The 13,294-nt window shown below is 43.9% G+C and overlaps 1 protein-coding gene across 6 annotated transcripts in view; it reads right to left on the bottom strand.

The window, feature by feature from the left end:
• The window catches only part of LOC133344840 (RNA-binding motif, single-stranded-interacting protein 1-like), a 282,596-nt gene that overhangs the window by 219,531 nt on the left and 49,771 nt on the right, over nt 1-13,294 (bottom strand). The window lies entirely within an intron of this gene.

The raw sequence follows: 13,294 nt of genomic DNA, 5'->3' as shown, positions 1-13,294 counted from the left end.
GATTGAAATAAATTGAAACTTCTCTATGCAAAGGCGATATGCCAGTGCGGCCGTTTTGAGTTTGGTGAATTCATTCAGCCAATCTCGTCAGATTCTGAAAGCTAAGCAGTGTTGAGCCTGGATACAATGCTTGGATGGGCGACCACCATTATATAAAGCAGGTATTATAGACTGCTGCGGGGCTATGCATTTGACAGCAGAAAGCAATGCAGCAAAATTCATTGCTTTACTTAACGAGTGAGATACGTTCCAAGCAAATTGCTCAGTAATCTGAAACGTGTTAAACGATCATCGTTTTCCCATTGACTTCCAAGCTAAAGGCTGAGCTACGTTTCAGCCCCAAAATACTCCACTCTTGAACAACTTTTTTAGGTGAGAAATACAAATTCGAATTTTAAAATGAAGAAATAAAACATCACGTGCATCACTTACCGCACACGAAGAACCACAGTGCTTGCAGGTGCCTGTTCTCAACATTTGCACTTATTACAGCGTCGCCACCCACCCCACTGACCCCCCCCCCCTACCCACTCATTACAGTGCCACCACGAGGCCTACCTCCCTCCATACGACGAAACACGCGGGTACGCAGCACATGAGAGCTGGTAAACAAACAGCTGTGGACCCCCATGCCACCACGGGATGCATACGATCGAATGGGTCTCTGCTCGCTAAACGAACATGTTGCTAATTTAGCAAACAAATTGGTCGAAATTCAAATCGCTCGTTATGGCGATTTCTCACAGAGAGAACGCTCATTAAGCGAGACACGCCTGTACCCGATATGCTCCCACGTCTTTGTTCATCCCACCTTCTCAATGGCCAGCATGGTCAAGCAAAGGTCAAATAAAGGTCAAATACACCCATAGAACCGTCAAGGTTGTGGGGAAGCCTCATCTAGCAGAGGATTGACACGTGCACGAATTTCATTCTCACATCTTACTGGAGACCCTGGCAAAAGGAGAGATGCTCCTTCTCAAGAGATGATCCAGGTAGAAAAAATGTTTTATTAAAATACAAATAAAATACTGACCAAAGGAGACGTGTGTGGCCTGGTGGATGTGTGTTGCTCGCAATTTATAATGCAGCTCTTTAATTCATGTGTGTTTTTGTAAGTGCAAGCAGCCTTGTGGGCGGCACGTGCCCCCCCAGAGAGGGCAGGGATTTTCTGTTAGACATGAAAGGGAGCGGAAGCCAAGTTCAAAAAGTAAAAGTGTCCAATTTGGTTAAAAATTATAACCCAATAATTTCCATTTTGAAGTGCTGGATGCTCAAAATATGTACATGTGTGTTTGCTTGTGTGCATGCATGTGGGCAGCGGTGACATAGTGGTTTGGTTGAGCTATAATTTGTGGCCAGGTCGCTTCTGAAAAAGAGCTTTCTAGCTCAGTGGGCCTTGCCTGGTAAAATAAGAATTAGTTTCGTTTGAGTTTTCTCAGTTTTGCCCCCAAGCCCCTTCCCCCGACCACAGTCACCAACACGCATTGAACAGCATGGTGAAGTATGGTCGCATTTACTAACCATGTTTACCCAAGACTGTGGATACATTTGATCAATACAGTCGTGTTTAAACATCTGCATTGGGGAAACAAAGGTAGCCAGTGTAGTGCTTGGCACACCACTGCCTGTGCACCGACCATAATAGGTGCTCGCTAACAGCGCTTGCACCAACAGTGGCATGACCTAGTGCAGGGGTCGGCAAGTAAAATAACAAGAAGAGCCATTTCTTTCCAATTCGGTACAAAATTCTGTATTTAAAGAGCCGCAATGCATCTGAGTACATACTGTTCATACGTACATATCGTCAAGAAGCAGCCCGTAAAGAGCCGCATGCGGCTCCGGAGCCGTAGGTTGCCGACCCCTGACCTAGTGGGAGTGCGTTCGTCCAAAGTTTGAATCCAACAACCGCCCGGATTAATACCTATGCGTGTTGTTTTCACGGCACATTTACGCGCCGTCTACTTCACTGTGTACATTTTAAAGATCCTGTGACATCATTCGCAAGAGAGGGCTTTTGTGGGCCAGCATCATTGACCAAATTTGCCAAGTAAAAAAAAAATACCCACAAATAACTCAATGAGAATCTACACGGAGGTAATCGCCCTCTGCTGCGATTAAGTTGGCAGGACCATCCTCAAAATGAGTCATTACACTCAGCAAGGCTGGGTAAACAAACGTAAGACTAATAACAATAATCTGTGTAAGCTACATGGGGGGGGGGGGGTCTTTCCTTATTTATGTGTGCGTGAGAAAGAGAGTTTCTGCTCATTTACTGTCTGGAAAGACAAAGGTGACTGGGGGTCGTTGTAGCCACACCACTGGTCTTGAGTGCAAATTTAACCTTAATAAGCCTTTGCACTGATATTTTGTTATGCTTAATGGGGGATATTTGTCTCTTTGTATTAACACGGTAGTGGGTAACACCCAGCCAATTAGGTGGATTGAGATTGAGTCCACCAGATAATGTAAAATAGCTATAAATAAGCCACAGTACCATGAGCATGGCCATAACAATTTGTTGATTCTTTAAATAAAACACAACACGAAAAACATGGACAATACACTCAACCCCTTCATTTTTTAGTACTGCCTGATAATAACGGTACATATTGCCGAGGAAAATAGCTTTATTAGCTATCTTACAACCTATTGGCAGTGCTAACAAGTTATTAACCAGCTCGTTACATTGGGTTGGACGTTTGCGTGGTAAATGATAATGTAAAAAAAAGGTTTCAAATGCACCATCTGCGTAAGTGAATACACGTGTAATTACTTAATGAAAATCCATAATGAGGCACAATGGCAAGAGCCGCTCGCTGATTGAATGACCAACAGTCGTCGTTCAGTAAGTATTGACGCGGAGAGTGCCACGTCAAAATCAAATCTTTACACATCGACAACATTTTTTGTAAAATTGATGGCCATTTGCACATCCTCGGGGGACTGCAGTTGAACTCGCGTTCCATGTTCTTTTTCAATATTAAGCTTCGCAACACAACCCCACACTGAACCTCACGAACCCTAGATCTTGTTGTACACACATTTATTTTAATTAATCCGTGTGGAGTGTTTGTGTTTTTTTTTCTGGCAAAATAAACAAAAAGGTGCAAATGTACAACTGAAGCAAAACAACAACTGTGTGTACGCAAATGTAAACACAGATACACGCGTTCTGCATACGTGTGCATTTTCGAGGTGAAAGAAAATGTAGGCGCGCTAATGAAAATGCAGATGAATTAAATTATCGGTGTTGCTGTGTTGCACATCGTCAGCAGCAGCAACAGCAGGGACAACAGCTCCTAAGACTTACGCTACAACTTCATATGCTCGATTATAAGGCCCTGCTAACCTTTCCTGCGACATCAATCGGAGCCAATTTGTCAAATTATGGTGAAACCTGCAGACGTGCGTGCGTGCGCATGGATTCTCAGCAGGCACACCAATAACAGGCCAGTTAAAGACCCTCCATGGAAACGCATCTTGCTCAGTTTCATTAGCCTGTGCCATGACCCTCTAATAAGCATTGCAAGCCACAGAGATTAGCAACTTACCATCAACACTTTCAGCGCATGCAAATTGACTGGCCAATATATGCATGCAGCACGTATGGATGTGTTTTGGAGAAGAAACAAATGTAGAGTTTTTTCCAAAATGTATTTAACGTGGTGTGATTTGCATGCATAGACATATATCTGATTAATCAATATATTTACTTCTTTACATTTTTTTTTATTCGCACGGGGCATTACGTGTTTAATGATTATGACCGTAGCGCGTTCTAATTAAGTTTTAGTTTACGGCAGGCAGTTTGCATTTTCTTTTTTTCCGAATGCCGATTAACACGTCCGATCAAATGTGCGTATTGAGACACGCATACGTCTTGCGGCACACTCAATCGGTACTCACCCACACCATTTTCTTGGCTGCGCGGCAACAGCATTACAAGCGAAACATCGTACATTACAATAACAGCACACCTAGTACGTAAATAAATAACTGCACTAATTAATGCATCCCACGGTGATGTACAGTGCATGTTTTCTGCAGATTGAACTCCAGGGACTCTTCGTGTTGGCTCCATTATTTATTTATATGTGTATATTTAGAAAATTATGTTATATTTTGCACAGAATTTACTGAAGACCAAGCGGTGGGGGGTGGGGGGAGGTCTGGTGGGTCCCATGCCTTGGTCACCGCGTTCGTTACACCCATAGCTGCTGCTGCTGCTGTCCGTGGTGCTACAAACCCAGGGGTATTAGACCGTGTGAGGTTAGTGAGAAGCCCCGGTTGTTTTATTACCCGAGTCCTCTCTTGCAAAAGAGATTTTGCACTTCAATGCGTTCTCGCCCGGCTATAAATAAAGGATTTGATTGACTGCTCGCGCGTCTCCTCGTGTGCGCGGCGCGTGGCCAAGGTCTCGGCATGCCCCGGCAACCTGTGTCGCCGAGGGGGTGCGTGGCCAGCTCTTGGCCGCTCGCCGAGTAAACACAGACAAAAGCCACACACAAAAAAAACACGGCTCAGCGAAACCTTTCCCGGCAACGTTTTTTTTCCACACTGCGCGTAATCCGGGAACAATTTTTTTTTAATTTCAGTCACGTTTGTTGTCACGATTAAAAAGTATAAATGACCACTGGTTTGCCATCTGTTACAACCGCCTCCACATGAAGGAAGTGTTCCGCCAGTGGCACTTACTGAAATCCCCAAGATATTTTGCTGCGTTGAATAGGAAAATAAAATAAAAAAATTGGTGCAACTTAATTAAGCCGCAAGCATGTTTTTTTTTTTAGAAAGCATTTTCCCCATTTCTTTTTGATGAAAAATTATCAATGCACTATGCACATGTGCAGCCCTTTGTCAATCCACTGCTGGATGAGTGAGGGCCTCACCGCACCACGTGGGACGTGGGGGTTATTCGACCATACTTCACTACACTGTTCAGTGCGGGTTAAGAGAATGCAAGAACAGTAAAATATATATTCTTGCACTGCCCTACGCACTGCAGGCCTACAACAACCTCCAGTGCAGGGTAGTCACGTATTCAAGTAGTATCCAGGCTAAAACTCGCTGAGCATCTGAGATCTTATCAGATCGGGCCCATTATGGGTGATTTGGTGGTACACTATATGTACTTACTACGTTCAAATCGTGTCAATCATAGCAACTTAGATCAATGGCCAGCATCTGTATGTACTGTACTGTTATCAGTCGAGATCAAGAACGGTGCCATAGTTGATTTTTGTAAATGTATAACCCAGAATACTCCATCAGAGTGAGTGATAAGTTTATTTATATTGCACTATGCACTCGGGAGTCTTGCTTTGTTAATCTTGCATTTAGCGCAGAATGGCTGTGAACGCTGTTATCATTATCTTCTTCTACAAATAAACAAATAGGATTGCCGTGGCAATGAATGCCTCTTGGAAGGGAAAAAAAACAACGGTATAAGATTGACATTTTCAAACTAAAAAAGAACATCATCTTGAACATGATCTCATCGCCATTTCTATTTTCCACGACAGTTTGCCAAACCTATCACCGCGATTGTGCCTGGTGCTCGATCCCAAAAATCCCAAATGCTACCGCCACTGTCATATGTACACGAGAACATTGTGCTAAGCTCCGATTTTATAAACGTGGGAGATGAGTTGCAATTAAGCCTATTACTGCCGTGTTCCTTAATCCAATTATTCTCAACCTCGAGTCCTCTCGTGTCCCCCATGGCCCTTTCCTTCTGCCCCCTCCCCGCCCCCCATGTTTACCAATCAACAGATGTGCTCACCGCATCATTACCTGATTAACATTTGAATTGGCGAGTATTGGTAAATGCGCAAAAGGCGGACTGCGGGGAGGAGGCGTGAGAAGTGGAGTGTGTGAGGCTTGGGCCCATTCCAGTGCTCAATGAGGCCGTGCAAAACTTGACAAATTGCCGTGAGAAACTTTCCCGAATAAATAAATAGCGTTTACCAAAAAAAAGTGTGCAAAAAAACATCAAATTGGGTCATTAGCTCTCGTACAACGTATAGAGTTTAACTTTGTTCATTTGTAGTAATTAGCAGCTAAAATGATGAAAAACAAGCACAGCAATTTAACACATTAAAACCGTTAAAAAATTGCTGAAAAGCAAGCCTATTAATGGTTGACTATTAGATAAACGTTAATGAGAATGTGTTAGATGGAGAAGTAATTTTGTAAGTACAGCTACTTTCATTATGGAGATGTACTTTACATCACTTAAACTTAACCTTAGCACCCTCCTCATGCACTGTTATAATTTCCGTCGCTCTGAACGTCTCTGCTGTCTTGTGTGCACTTAGTTTCCACGTTGCCCGCCATACAATTATGGAGCACTTCGCCATTTGCACAGGGCTGCCACGATAACATTATCATTAAAGTGTTGGTGAACCTTCGGTGCGTCTGAAATTGAAAAAAAAAGTACTTGAATGGAAACAATTTTGCAGATGATTTGCATATATTTGCCAAAAATACTTGCCAAAATCTATGGAAATGCTGATCTGTCAGTGAAGAAACGCGATTTTGTTTTGTATCACGAATACAATTGTGATGGCCACTGAGTCCACACTGGTGCAGATCCGTTCGTTCGATGGCCTATAACTCCGTCTGATATTTTGAAAGGCAAGAATGGCAAAGTAAGAGAACACAGACCAGCGTGCCCACTTATTCTATTTCTAACAGCCCCCTTTTCGCCTCTCCCCGCTAGTTGTTGACCACACTTTACCACGCAGGTCAATGCGGGTTGGTGAAGGGAGTGCCAAAGACTATTTGAGATGTCACTCACCATTGGCATGAGCTGTGGCCAAGAACTGAACTTCAGTCACCAAGTTTAGACAACCATTCCACCCCCACTTTTTTGCTCTCGAACCAAAATAATGATTTAGTTTTAAGAAACCAGCGAGATCTCGGAGTTCTTATGAATATTGGAAGTCTTTGTTGTTCATTATTGTTCGAAGAGCACATAACACGCTCTTAAGAATATATCTCTTGCCTAAACTTGAAATTCAATTTAAATGCTTATATATCACTATGATATCATCTTTAATTGGTCACATTTGGTGAACATTATTATGATTCATTTAAGAACTGTTACTTGGAAAAAAGCGTGCTCAATAAGTCAGCTAACGACTCGGTTTCTTCAACAGCAGCTTTAAATATCTTACTAAGTCAAATCAAAGGGCGTCAACTTACACAGGCACACAGTCGCGACAGGACAGCCCGACAATTGTGTGCACTGAATCACATTGGCGGCTGACATTTTCAACATTCGAACGAGCACTTCTTGAAAAACCTATGATTTTACTATAACAGCTCGTACTATATAAGTGCTACCGTTTTTTTGCTGTTGCCTTGCTTCATTTCAGTGCAGCGGCAGCCGAGTGCCCAGTCCAAGGCTGGCACAAAGTCACCTGGCACCGCACCAACTCGAGGGGTTCCCCGTGGCCACCACCATCCATTAGGCGGAGACATTCCTGCCTAAAAAAAAATGTCCCTCTCCGAAACGCCAGCGCAAGACTGCACGGGCAAGCCGGTGCTTTTCTATAATCATCGTCGTTATTGTTGCCGTGCATTTCTCTCCAGCCGCTCTGTGTGTCCACGATAAACAAATTACACGGCGAAGATAAACCGTTTTGTCCTTCCCGACATGTGCCGAGCCACGCGTGCCTGCGCGCACGCACGCACGCAAAGCACCCCACAAAAGCGCCGGCTTAGCCCAAACTCAGTGGTCTCGAGGATCAGCTCCAACTTTAGCGGCGGCTTTTGTGCAATGTACGGCTGCTGCGCGCTATTCATTAGGCTGCCAGGTGCTCCGAGTGAGAACACACATAGTACAAACAAACATGAAAAGGGCGCGCTGCTGATAATACCTTGAGCAAACTAAAATAATTGACCGAATTTCACGGTTGTTGTTGGGAAAGGGGGTGGTGGTGGTGGTGGTGGTGGGTCGTATATTTTTACACTCGATCTTTGCTTCCATGTGGGATCTTCAGCAATAGCACAAAGTAAATCCGTGGCTCTGAGCTGCAGCGGGTCATATTTGAAGCAATTTAACGCACACAAAAAAACCCCCCATGATGTATACCTATAATAGATTCAATGGCCCCAAGCGTAAGTGGCCATAAATGCGGAAAGCACGGCGGTAATGTCACTCCAAAGTCACTGCACATGCACATGTGGAGCATGGCTAAATGTCCCATTGTGTGTATTTTATTTACATGTGGTGCACAGACATGTAGATCTGCGGCCCTTCAAGTCAATCTGCTGCTGGATGAAAGCCTCTACATGCCAGGGATATCGAGCAAAACTTCTCTATGCTGGTCAGTTTGGGGAGGTGAATGGGGGCGGAGGGGGTGGATTAGAATCAGTTCAAATGTTTCATTTTCATTTATTTCATTTATTAGTTATAACCCTGTGAGCCATGTGGCTCTTGAGTCGGGTGCAACCGCAACAAACAAAATGTGAACACGGAACATCTTAAAGCGACGACGACCAACAGAAACATCCTAGAATAAACCAGCAAATATTGCCCCAAAAAAAAGTATTAAAACGCTGTGCAAAAATCAGTGGTGCAAGCCAACAACAACAACCATAAGACAATTTAGATTAACCATGTTTTCGAATCACCAAAATAAAGCTATACAAACAATGTAACAACAGTAATCATAGTAGCTGTGATTTAAAATTTAACAATAAACGATATACATAACATGTACGACCAAACTTGCAGCCATCACTGATGCTAGCCGTGGCCTGGATTCGAACCGAGGCGAGCGATTTATAGCACGGTGCGTTAACCGATGTACCACCACTCCACACCGCGTTGAATAATAAAATAATGAAATGAATAAAGTAATAATAATTGTGCAAAGCTACCCGTACATCTACGAAAGAATGTTCCATTGTCTATAGAGAAGAGAGAGCTTGCAGTGTCTCAAATACATATTTCTTGTTGTATCCGCTTATCACGTCTAATGAATGGAGACAGAAAGACGGACGAACACATGTGAACACATCTCCTCCTTGTTATCATTGTTTTTTTTTAATATAGGACCTTTCATAAGCGAGCCTCAAAACACAGCAGACAGCTGGGGGTTGGGGAGCCAGGAACGGCAGCAACAGCATCATCATCGTCGTCGTCGTCGTCGCACGCAAATCTGTGCACCCGAACGAAGGGGAATTTTGTAATTTAGTCACAAAATGAAATTGGAAATTAGATCACGTTATTGGCGGGCGATTGTCGACTCTTGTAAAGGGATGTCGTGGGATTTTGAACGCCCGATGTGGTGGCAGCTCCCGCGGTCCGGTGGTCTCTGGCAGGAATTACTGAGCATCTGAAGCAATCGAACTGACGTCTGTGCATGTAAACTGATGGCGCCTGGCGAGCACTCTTTCTGCACGGCATCTTGAGAAGAGATTACATTTCGTATTTTTGTTACTTTACGCTTGTTTACCCAGAAAAAAAATAAAAGGTCTGAGCCTCGCGATTCTTTTTCAAGAGGGTCCTGCCAAGTTTTTACGCAGTCGAGAGCGACGATTGCTATGAAATTTCTCGTTTGGGCCGTTGACGTCGGCAGACAACGGCCTCAAACTTGTGAACGACGTCGGTGGATCTTTAACAACCACTGTGAAGCAGACGGCGGGTTTTCTTATAGTTAAGGACTTTAAAGAGCAAATAAACGGAACGAGAAAGACAACCCGAGTACGAGTCCTACATATATATGTGTGAGTCCATTTGTGCGTGTAACTCTATGTGTGTGTATCAATGGATTTGCGTGTGTAACTACATGTGTGTCTGCCTTTTTCGCCCGGGCAACGCCGGGTACTAACCGTAGTTAATACACCGGCAGTTCGAACCATCAACCTCTGCAACAAGTGGCAAATGAGCGTAACCGCTGGGCCCAGTCAGCGTCCAGACCATCATTTGTATACACTGTATACATCCACAATGATATTGCAATGTATTGAGGATGCCAGTAACTCGGCCACTTAGCCATTCTTTGCTTGACCTTCGCTACTCAATGACCGTTTTTTTATTTTATATATATTCTAGGACCAGATGCCGTGCTAAGAAGGCATCAAACAAGCCGCATGGCTTGGGTGGGTGTGCATTTTGCCTCCTAAAAGCGTACCCACTTTATTTTGTTGCCAATTGTGTCACGTACGTTTGCGTTCCCTTTCTGCACAATGTGTGTTGAGACAGTTTGCCAGACGGATGGCCAATGTAGCAGTAAACATTCAATTTATACATGCCAAAACTTAAGCAATTATTTATCAATTTGGGAATCTAATTTCCCTAACTGATGGAGTGATAATGATGTAATTTACACATCAGGCGTGCGTTCCATGCTGCGGGGAAAATCGGTGAATTAAAAGATTATTTTTGGTTCCGAATGCCATGCAGACTCTCAACAAAGGGAAATGCATTACTGCAGATCTGAGAATGTGGAATTACAGTTAAAATCGTATTGCCACAGACATATGGCAATGGCTGATTTTATATCCTGCTGCAGCAGTAACTTTTCATGAATGTTTATTCATAAAGGGAAGTGTCTTGATTATATTTTTTCTTATATAACGTTACGTGGCTGTAAAACTGCAAAACCTGTACAATCCTGAAACGAGACAACCGTTGACCAGAAACAATTAAGACTCCACTGGCACATCTGGAAACAATTATCCCAATTTATTCAATTGAGATAATTGCTGTGACTTTAAATTGAAGTTCTTCAACCCCCACAGGAACATTTTATGTGTCACCGTGGTAGTTCGGGTATGGCAGCACAGCTTGCAGTCACAGATTTGGGAGGAGAAGAAAATCTTGCAACGTAAAAAAATATATGCCAAAGTCATGCATAACAATCCAACTCTGGGGTGATGCAAACAACCTCTCGGACTCGGAGCACGATCTGGGAGGAATTATCAGGGAAATGTGATACGGGTTTTTTTTTCTGTCAAAGAGGTGACCTCTGTGGATGGTATAACTACAGGGGATGCCGGCCTTGACCAACACGGGGCTGTGGTCCACCTCACTCTCTCTCTCTGGATGTAAATATTACAAGCAGGCATGTGCAGCCGGCACGTACTTGCCAGCTTTGATTATGTACGTGCTCCAACGCTGCATTCGCAAATAACGGTTACAGCAGGGCACCATGAGGAAACACTCAAAGCCAGCCGCCACTCATAAGATGCTGCGTCGGAGCTGAGCTGAGGAAAATCGCGCCGGTGTTACGAATTAACGGGGCAGCCACTTTCCTTTGTACCACCCTCTGCGATGTTTATAGATGCTGTGGGGTTTTTATTTGTGCAGAAATGCGGCCAATATATTCGCCAACTGCGCTTTTACACTTTGCATAATTTCACCCCGGTCAAAGCACAAACTCGCTTAAGAAAATAGTTACGCAATTTTTGACTTGCAAATTTTAAGACGTGTTTTGGATAGTTATTGGTGCGTAAGGTTTTACTGGTAAAAAAAAAATGAAAATGTGAAATGACACTTACAAATGTGCAATGATGTATTATTTTTACTGAGGGAAAATATTTAGCAAAAATATGAGAGAAAAATATTTCAGCAAACACATATCTAATAGTGCCTCAGATGAGCATTGGAGTGTGTAATGTTTATTGAAGAGAATTTCAACTCTGCATGATAATAAAATGCTGATGCTTACAGCAGATGTTCCAGTAACATCATCCAGATTGTAAATTTTAACATCCAGCTTTTAATGGGCAGCATTTTAATGGCCAATAATTTAATGGGCAATATTTTAAAATGAAAAAAATAAGATTTAGGTTTAAAAACGTGACTTACAAAGACCTAATTTTGAAAAATATCGAAATTTCTGTATCAACCAGTTTCTCTTCAATATTTTTCATACAATTCTTTTACAGATAAACGTATCAAATCTACCAACACTGCCCTCTAGAGAGGAGTTCTGGTGTATAACTGCATTCCAAAGTGGCTTTGGTTAATGGCGTTAGCACTTCATTATGGTAGCATTGTAAACGTACGCATTATACATTTATAGACTTATTGTACGTTGACCTGCTAATCACTGTGAATTAAAAGGAATGACTGAAACAAGCAGTGCCTTTGCATGCATCCATTCCCTATAAACTGCTCGCCCACACACTATGACGGTAAGCTCCTTGGCTGGAAGCTCTCGTCTTTAATACAACTCTGCCTAACTTCCTAAAGGCGCAAGGTAAAAGCATTTAGCCTTAAACCTTTAATGCTGGTTTCTTTACTAAAGAAGCTGCCAGAGCCTTGCGATTAGCGAGTTCACCACCGAGTGCTCCTGATGCGCGCAGAGCCCCGCGGCTGCAACTGCAACAGGCAACGCAACAGCAATTTGCTGAACAAACCATCAGCATCGTCATCCATGCTCAATCCACTGCTGTATTCAAGCCAACAATCCACAACGCGGCATCCGCACACGAGCCGATTTCATTGCTCAGTCCGCTTCGACGGACGTCGTCCCGAGCGCGTTCCACTTGCTCGGCCGCCGCTCCGTCATCATTCTTGGGTACCACCGACTTGTCCTGCCACTGCCCCCCCCTTCCCCAAGACCCCTCGCTTTTCTTCACGGGCTGGATGACGTTAATGCCGAACGTAAATGCCGCAAGGGGGAGAGAACGCGATGGGGTTGCACGCTTCGTTGCTTTGACGGTCTGGCCGGCGAGAAACGTTTCCCAGACAAAGATCCCCCGTGTAGCCTGGAACAGACTGTTGGGGCAAGTGCTGTTTGCGAGTAGCACCTGTGAAGGCCGGCACGGTACACGAGGGGGGGGGGGGGGGAAGGTGGCCAGCACCACGCCCGACCGCCTTTGTCTCCCCAGTGGCGATGTTTTTGCAAACACCGCACCGAGTACTCGTTCGAGGCGGAGTCGACCTAGGGAACACCCAGTACCGGTTCAGATAATCGCCACTGGTGTTGCTCGTAGAGCAGCGCGCTGACCACTACACTACCGCTCCCCTCAAAAGGGTTCACAGCACGTGGTGCGACCCACTACGTCAGACTTCGCCAAACCACAAAAAGACAAATCACGTGAGTGACGTTAGGGGGCTTAAACCTTTAATGCTGGTTTCTTTACTAAAGCAGCGTTAGGGGGCTGTTTTTATTGTTACATATATATTTGCAAAACAATATCAAGAGTATTCCATTGGCAATCTCACCAGAAAACATTGAAAATCTGCACGTTGGCATTGGTAAGTCGTGCGACGTTCTTGGCGTTTGGTTTATGGGTTTTTGGTATTTTGATGAAAACATGTGAAGTGGTT

The sequence above is a fragment of the Lethenteron reissneri genome, chromosome 20 (assembly GCF_015708825.2).
Source record: "Lethenteron reissneri isolate LAM-NWPU_2019-01 chromosome 20, ASM1570882v1, whole genome shotgun sequence".
Lineage (NCBI taxonomy): Eukaryota > Metazoa > Chordata > Hyperoartia > Petromyzontiformes > Petromyzontidae > Lethenteron > Lethenteron reissneri.
Note: the sequence above shows the minus strand (reverse complement) of the source record. Positions and strands in the feature narration are given on the sequence as shown.